General features: G+C 35.9%; 1 protein-coding gene across 4 annotated transcripts in view; it reads right to left on the bottom strand.

Annotated features, from left to right (window-relative positions):
- Positions 1 to 8,593, bottom strand: part of GRIA2 (glutamate ionotropic receptor AMPA type subunit 2) — a 93,910-nt gene that overhangs the window by 9,917 nt on the left and 75,400 nt on the right. The window lies entirely within an intron of this gene.

Raw genomic sequence — 8,593 nt, 5'->3', positions numbered from 1 at the left:
GGCAGTTTTAACTACCAACTGATTGTTATTTTTTAACCTGGAAGAAAATAGAGGAAAACAGTTTGCCACCTAGATGCTATCAGAAAGGAAGCAGTGCTATCAAAGAAACAGCAGGACACATGGACAAGTCAAGGTCAGATATTACTATTTTATGTGCTAATATACCAAATCTGTGCTATGATGAAAATTATGAGATGCACTTCGCAACTAAAAACATAACATACACTTCAAAACTGCAATTCTGCTCTAATATCTAAAATGGCACCATTTTAAAAATGAATGAATGAAGTGTAAAAGCATCAGTAACACCCTCAGTAATCTCCCACGGCTTCACTGTTCTTGTGGTACAGCATTAGCATTTTCCCAGACTTACCCTGACCTTCATGTCCAGAATTGTAGTCTAGGAAGATTTTGAGGCTCAGATTTTTCCATGGTCTCTGTGTGTCTACTAATATGAAAGGTTCTGGCAGTACCAAGAACCACTGGACGTTTTCTAACATCTAAATTTTCTAAGTATTACCAGAATCTACATATACATTGGCACAGTTGGCTTTTTGCAAGTTCTCTTGCAGACCAGTTGTCGGATGTTCTGATCTGTTGATCTATACATACACACTATACCCATATATACCAAAAGACTTGGATATACTCAGCATAACCAGAATGACAGAAAAATAACTGTGTGCTGAAGGCACAGTGAGTTTCTCAGATTCTTGGAATATCTACCATATTGCATACATATTCCTTCTTTCCAGCCAAATGATCCCAAAACATATGACCTTAAAAACTAGGAGAATCCTAAAAAATTACATACTGCACCATTTCTGAAGAGCCAGTTCACAAAGTAAACCATCATTGTGTACTATCAGGTGGGCAGGTGAACAGGAAAAGGTTGCAAGGAACAGGTTTCCCAAATGGTAAGTGTTAAGAAGAAACCTCCCACTAGATGGCTCACAGGGTCCTTGCTGTATGGATGAAGGTAGGAATATCTGACCCAGCAATCGTGAAAATGACAATCTGTAAGATATTCCGTAAGAACGTCACCAGAAAATAACACTCAGGATTTGCCATGACCGTGCAGTCCTCTGCAGCCGTGAACGCTGAAAAACTTCACGCTGGAATTCATACAGTTCCGAGTCTGGAGCCCTACCTAGGTGTCGGCCTTGTCTAGATTCCTAAAAAATAAGAGCAGCGAGCCACTCTGTAGGGAATATAGGTGACTTCTAAATTTTTGTTTATATTGCTACACAATATATTCAGTAATACATTTTGTTTTCAGAACTGTGCCATTTTATTTCCTTCCTTATTTTCAGAATTTGTATTTATTTGAAAGGTAGAGCTAAATGTAGACAATGGCAGTGTTAAGAGGACACCTAGCATTCTGTGTACACACATACACACTCACTCATAAAGCCCACTTTATTGGATAATTTAAAAAAAGCACATGTACACATCCTAATTCAAATACACTGCAAAACATGCTACAAGAACTAAAAGCACAGTGCATTGTTACTTAGATTTGGCCAGTGCTAGAGTTGACCATTTTTTTTTTTTTCTGTGCTGTGCTTGTATTGGCTGGGCTAAAGTTAATTTCCTTCACAGTGGCAAGTATGGGGCCTCCATCTCCTTAAAAAAACATGGAAAAGCATGCAGTCATTATCAACGAGGGACAGCATCCTGAGGAAACAGAATCCTTGTGAATGCAGGATGCCCCATGTGCAAGCTGGGCTCCCACACTTGCTATCATGCACTGCAAATACCAGAACCATTCTAGACGGCCATAATGACTACAAGAATGCACGAGTATGGAAATGATCTGCATTGCTCTTAATTACTGTGGCTGATTGCTATTGCAAGGTGACACTCAGTGTATACATGAAATGTTAAAAGTTAATTATCATTTTGATGTTACTACCAACACTAACATGACAGTACAAGACCCTAATACTCACGATGAATATTTTTTGTCCCATTATTTAAGACTTCTACAACAATACAATGATACAAAAATGTCCCAGGAACTGACACATTTTTTTTTAGTATCATGTCACCACGGGGCATTTTGACGATGAAAATTATTATTATTAATATAATAATTATTATTATCGATATCAACTTCATTATATAAACTTTTAAAATTATAAAGATATAATATAGATTAATAAATAATAATTATTCAATCTATAATTATAATTAGTGTGATATTATTATATCTAAAATTTATTTTATTATTATGATTATTATTACAAAGTACACATCCTATTCAAATGTAGCTTCATTAAGAAGCTAATTAGAAAATTAATTTATGCAAAGCTTTATCAACTTAATTAACTTTATTTTGTGGGTCATCAGATAACCCATTTTGACATAACTATTTTGACATTCAAAGACCTATTATTCTTAAAACTGGGGTGCTGTAATTAGTATGCCATTGACAGAAACAGCTCTTCAAACTACTAACTTCTACTACATGACGATCTTGTACTGTGGGAGTAGATCTCCAATCCTCAAACATGATTTGTGAAACCATCTTGTTGACCTTCCATACTTGTTGACCTTCCTGAACAAAAGGACAGGAAGTGATAATGTTACCAGTAGCTAAAAAGTGTAATAAAACCCCAAACTTGCTAATTTAGTCAGTAAATAAAATATTAATAGATCAAAAAAAAAAAAAAAACAAACCCACACAGAAAATAATAGAACTATTATTTTTTACTTAATTAGCTGAAGATTAAGTACTTTGAAGCACCATCATTTATACTGGGTGAATACTTAAGGTAAGTTCAAATGAATGTAAGTTCTAAATTTTGTAATACATGGATATATTTATTCAGTAATGGTAAAAATTATTTACATCTTCTTAAGATGCCATTTTATGGCTTTTCAGTTTCCATTACTTAATTGAGCTACCAAAAATATCTTTAATATATTTGGTCTTACTAATAAAAAATCTAAAACATTCTACTTCATGAATTAATTCCTCAAAAGTGTATTTAAATAATTTTCTCCAGAAATGTGCAAGACAATGACCTTATATAATCATCATATTCTCCATGTGATTTAAAGAGTTAAGCGACCAAGGTTGTTCTTACCAAGGTATGTTCCCAAATCATTTAAGTGCCATTAAAATACTGCTGAAATGACTCCTCCTCTGAGACTTACTAATTTCAATTTCCTCAGAATTGAAATTTCTCCCCACAATTCAGCATGTTCATAAAATCAAAGCAGATCATTTCAATACCATTTCTTTAAAAACTTGGATAAATGTCACAAAAACCTAATTTCTACAGTTTGGAAGTGCTGACGACAAGGGAAAGTACACTGTCCACTCCTAGAACTTACTTCACTGTAATAAACCTTCTGATAGTGACAATTGTGTTACAGTCATGTTGTGGCATCTACTACCAAAGCTTTGCAACATCACTGTAATACAATGTAGATTTGTAAGCAGGATCTCAATTTGCTTAGATGAAATCTGGTAACAAAGAGGAGACAGCACGTGGTATGTTGTGAACTGAAGAAAATCCAGCAAACAACAGCAGGTTTTCAAACCTCACAAGTGAAAAAAAGAATGCCAGAAAGGAAAGTATATCTGCTCTATGGTGTGAAGAAATGAAGAGAACAAAGACAATCTACACAAATGACCATAATCTAAATATATACCTTAGTCTTGTTTTTGATGAGGTTAATGTCAAAGAAGACTGGAACACCTGACATTGTGGATGTCCCATCTCTGGAGGTGTTAAAGACCAGGCTGGATGGGGGCTCTGAGCAACCTGGTCTAGTGGAAGGTGTCCCTGCCCATGGCACGGGGGTTGAAACCGGATGATCTTTAAAGTCCCTTCAACCCAAACCATTCTATGACTAAGTAATAGGAATGAGGGTACAGAAAAGGAGATGATCAAGATGAATGAAAAGAAAAATAACTCATTGCACCCATACTTGGGGAGCAGGAATAAACTGAATACCAAAACACGAAAGTACTTTTTCAAGTAGTCACAAATCTGTAGCGAAGTGCAAATGCTGTTCTTGGAGTCTAGAACCATAAACATACTGCCTGGACTGAGGAATGAAAAAGCATTAAAACTCCTCTTTTGGTATAGCATACACAGCTTCAGATGGCATTTTAAAGTGAAAACATTACAAGACAGAAATGACTAAGATTAGTAGGAAAGGAAATTGGGATGTCAAAACACAGACAATGGAAAATTATTTATTTATTATATATGAGAAATGGAAAATTCTCATCACTAGAATGATAGAAATGAAACTTTCTAGTTCAAAAGCATGATCCAGCAATTTGGGACCAGTAAGAAAATCTGCAATAAAATTGGAGATCATCAGCTGATAAAAACAAAAGAAACACAGATCTGTCACTATGATCAAAATGGTTACCAGAAAAGTGTGATAGAATTGGGAGAAAATTATTTCCAGAAAAGATAAAGAAATATTAATGCATTTGTACAAAGCAAACTAAGATCTTGGATGGCAAACAAAGTACACTTGTGCTCATTCAGGTATAATGTGTCAGGAAAATAAACCCTGAGAAGAAAAAGATCTACATAATAATTATTAATGTACTGTAACAATTGAGAATAAACCAGTTATAAATACATACAGGCTGGAAAATAAAAGATGCTTCTAACCATAGCAAGGGTAATGTGGAAAGAGAAAAAAAAAAACCTAAAAAATAACAAAAATAGATGCTATGAGGAAAAAAAGAAAGTACTGATTACTGCATTATTTCTTTTAAAATAACTTTCAAAATGGCCTAAATCAATTCTTCTCTGTTGTCCACATGCAAGGACCTCAAAAAACAAGAGACAAGTGAAAATTAATCACTTGAACCCTCTGTATCAAACAGGAGGGGGAGATGTTGGAACCCTGGGTTCTGAGAATTTCAGCCTTTCAGTGCTGATAGGCATTGATCCTCAGAAACACACTGTATTCGATCCAAAACCCTGGGAAGTTTCCTAAATTGTGTGGTAACACTGAGGTTGTTGCTGTGTAATTAAAAGTTATGTCACTGGGTGAAATATGTAGAAATGTAGAAAACTAGGTTTAGAAGATACAGGTAATAATAGGTTACAATATGGAGGATTTTGGGTGTGGATTTATGTCTGCTTTCTTCTCCTTCTTCTTCACAAATCTGAATGTTCTGTCATTGGGTCAAAAGTTCCACATTGCAGTACATGAAAAGTTAGTAATTAGATTGTAAGTAAAAACATATAACTGGTTAGTTTAGACTTTAAAAGGCTTGGAAAATTAAAACTCATGGCCATTTTCCACCTTGTCAACCTTGGAGGCACACACTGTGCAGCTGTATTACTGATAAGATATAATAAACAACTAAGTCCAAACAAAAATTCTCAATCTCCTGAGTCTCAATTCAAACTCTGAGTAAAAGATGTAGAGAAAAAAGAAGAAAAAGTGATAGGAAAGTATAAGCATATCCTCAATAATATGCTATTGGATGCAAAGGCAGTCCTTGCACCAAGTCAGGGCTCAGATCTGACTCTCCTCACTATTTCAGCTGTGGACCTTTTTCTCCTATCAATCTAAAGAGCCAAACCCGCACTCTCCAGGCACATCTGCTTTGCAGATCTATGAAGTGCCAGTCCTACACCCTCTTGGCCTCTTAAAGTATCAAGCAGAGTTCATAGCAAATGTTACAGGGTATTTCATGGCTGAGTCTTTCAACTCCTTCGCCTCTCAGAGGCTTCTGTGGAGCTAGTCAAAATAAAACTCTGGAAACGCATGTTCTGTATTTCTTCTGCATCTCAAACTTCAAAAATTGAGGCTGAGGTATGATTCATACCTTTTTAACCTCAACTTAATTTAAAGAAAAAATCATGTTTCTTCTCTTCGCACCAGTTTTAAAGATTCCTGTGGTTTTGGGTTTTTTTTTAGAAATCTCAGTATCTTGATGTGAATGAAGGCAGATTGAGGTTCATACGCTGTATGCTTTTTTTTGCATCCCCTCTTGTAATGCAATTGTTAACATAAATACTTTTACAAATTAAAAAATATTTCAAAATACTTAAAGTAGAGGCACTGGACTTTTGTTGAAGATACTCGGAAAAGACATTGCTACTTTCCTTCAGGCCAAATTTTCATTGCCTCCCAACAAACAACACTTTTGCAGCAGAAATGACTCGAACTCTTGTCAGCTCCTGTGTTTGTTTCTGGCTTTCCACTGCGTGAGAGGATTTCTCTACAAGATTGTAAGGACTGTCATCCTTCCAGCACGTTTCCAATGCCCACCTTTTCATTCTGCAACTCTTGCCTCTTCAGCAAGAATAAGCAACTCTTGAACAGTCTTCTCAGTGAAAGATAAGGGATACTTCCCTGTTATGGAGCAGTTCTACTTGCTTTTATTTTGGCAGAGGATCTATTCTTAAAGGCCACCAAAACATTTACAATGAAACAGACTGGTCTGTCCATGTTACACTATAGGTTCAAAAATAGGTAATATGAAGAGATTTTAAATAAAAACTAATGCAGAGAGAAAGTAAATTAGTTTAGTTATTTCTCTGCACATCATTTTCTTTTTGAGATGCCTTATTACCTTCCATATAGTTACAATTCATCTTCTGAAATGGAAAAAAAGGTGGGATGATTGATTTGATTTGTCTATCCAATTTGTACATATCTTTAATGAGCAGCGCTAGGAATACAGCAAAAATATGACAGAACTGTAAAAATAATTAACTTTTGTTCTTGTATCATTTTGATATTAATTTTCAATATACCTTCAAGCAGGTGAAAAGTATGTAAATGTTCCAGGGAATGCCTGAATATTTACTTTGATTCTTTGTTCCAGTGCCGTAGCCCATGAAAGTAAGTGAAAAGCTAACACATATAGATAATGCTTTCAAATTAGCTTCTGCAGTGGCAGGTGAGCAGTAGACTATCTTTTTGGGTTAGTGGCTTTTTTCCCCTTCAAAGCACAACTACGTGTCCTGGCTAATGCACATACCAACTGTGAAATCACGCAAGGCAAAGACAGCGTGCGACTGTGGACAGTGTCACCAAGACGTACCGGAGTGACAACATTTCACTGCCCACCATGTAGCTCTCCATCAGGTAGTACCTGTGACCCAGCAATTAGAGAGATGATGATGCACAAGACCAAGTGAAATGACTCCCGAATTTTCCCGGCAGTGCTTGCAGACTTATCTGCATTCTCACCACTACAATCAACTATTGATTTCAGAAAAACAATGCACTTTGGGGAAACCATGGCCACACTTACTTTGTTGTTTTGCCCATAACCCAAAAGAAAATGCAAAAGCAATGCATTATATACCTTTGTTTAGGCTTTCAGTTGCACTAAGAACTCTACAAGGACTATCTATAAAGCAGAGGCATTAGCAAGAATCAGAATGGTAAATATCCCAACTCAGCGGAACAGAGCTCTCTAGACGTGGATTGTACTTGTGATTCTACTAGTACTGACTCTGAGATCTCCTGAGGAAAACTACTACGCATTCTGGTATTTACAGAGACCAGATTGATCTGTCATTAAAGAAAAAACATTCTGTCTCTGTAGACTTATAGCTACAAAATTATCTATAAGATTATTACTAACAAGCAATAGTATCTTGATGATGTTCGTGCCATTATTTTTGTCACCTTTTTTTTTTGTTTTAAGAATACTTTAAAATCCATTATTTTTGTACTGGTATTTCCTATGTAGAATGTACCAAGCCTCTGCTTCTCATCTTAAAGCAGCACTAGAAACACGAGAGCACATTGCTTTTTCATCTCTTTTTCTCAGTTATGTTTCTTGATGCAGTGCCAAGTGATGCTCTATGCACTCTTGGCAAGAATACCTCCTGCAGGTCCATACTACCTTTAAATCTAGGAAGTGCCTACCTAAATTGGGGTAAAGTGCAAAGGCAACACATTCTTTAGTCATGAATGGCAAGGATGTTATCCCCAAGTGATATGGGCTAGCTTGTGTGCCACTGTCTATAGGATATGTGATGAGCAGTCAGGAGCTGGAAAAAGGCTTGACCCCACCTCTTTCAATTAACATTACACACATATATATTCAGCTATTCCAAACAGGATTTTTCAGGCAACTTTCACCATCTAAGCAATTTCCAAGAATTCCTTTCTGAAAAATACTGCAAAACATCTCTTCTTCAATTGTGTCGTGTGTTATCACAAAACATGTTTTAGTAGCAAAGATAATTCAGTGTTCTGTTCTCATCCCCAGTACACAACTACCTTTTATTTTGTGCTGACCCAGAAATTAGGGCTCTGCTAGTGAAGATTCAGTACACATTCCATCGATAGAAAACAAACTTGTAAATAATGCTACTTCCTGAAAACAGACTAACTGAAAAACCCCGTATGTTTTTTTTAATTCCTGGGAGTGACAGAGCAGAAGCCAGACCATTTTAACTTGCTGCTAGAAATACATTCAAGTTGTTTTCAGCTGTTCAAAGAATTTGAGTGCTAATTTCAGGTCATATAAAAATCACACATCCAGTCCAATCCAGTCAGAATACAGATATACTCTAGGTATAGAGTATCTAGAAATTTTAATCTCCTTAGTGATAGAGATAGCTTTCACATTGTCTTC

This window comes from Corvus moneduloides, chromosome 5 (assembly GCF_009650955.1).
Source record: "Corvus moneduloides isolate bCorMon1 chromosome 5, bCorMon1.pri, whole genome shotgun sequence".
Classification (NCBI taxonomy): Eukaryota; Metazoa; Chordata; class Aves; order Passeriformes; family Corvidae; genus Corvus; species Corvus moneduloides.
Note: the sequence above shows the minus strand (reverse complement) of the source record. Positions and strands in the feature narration are given on the sequence as shown.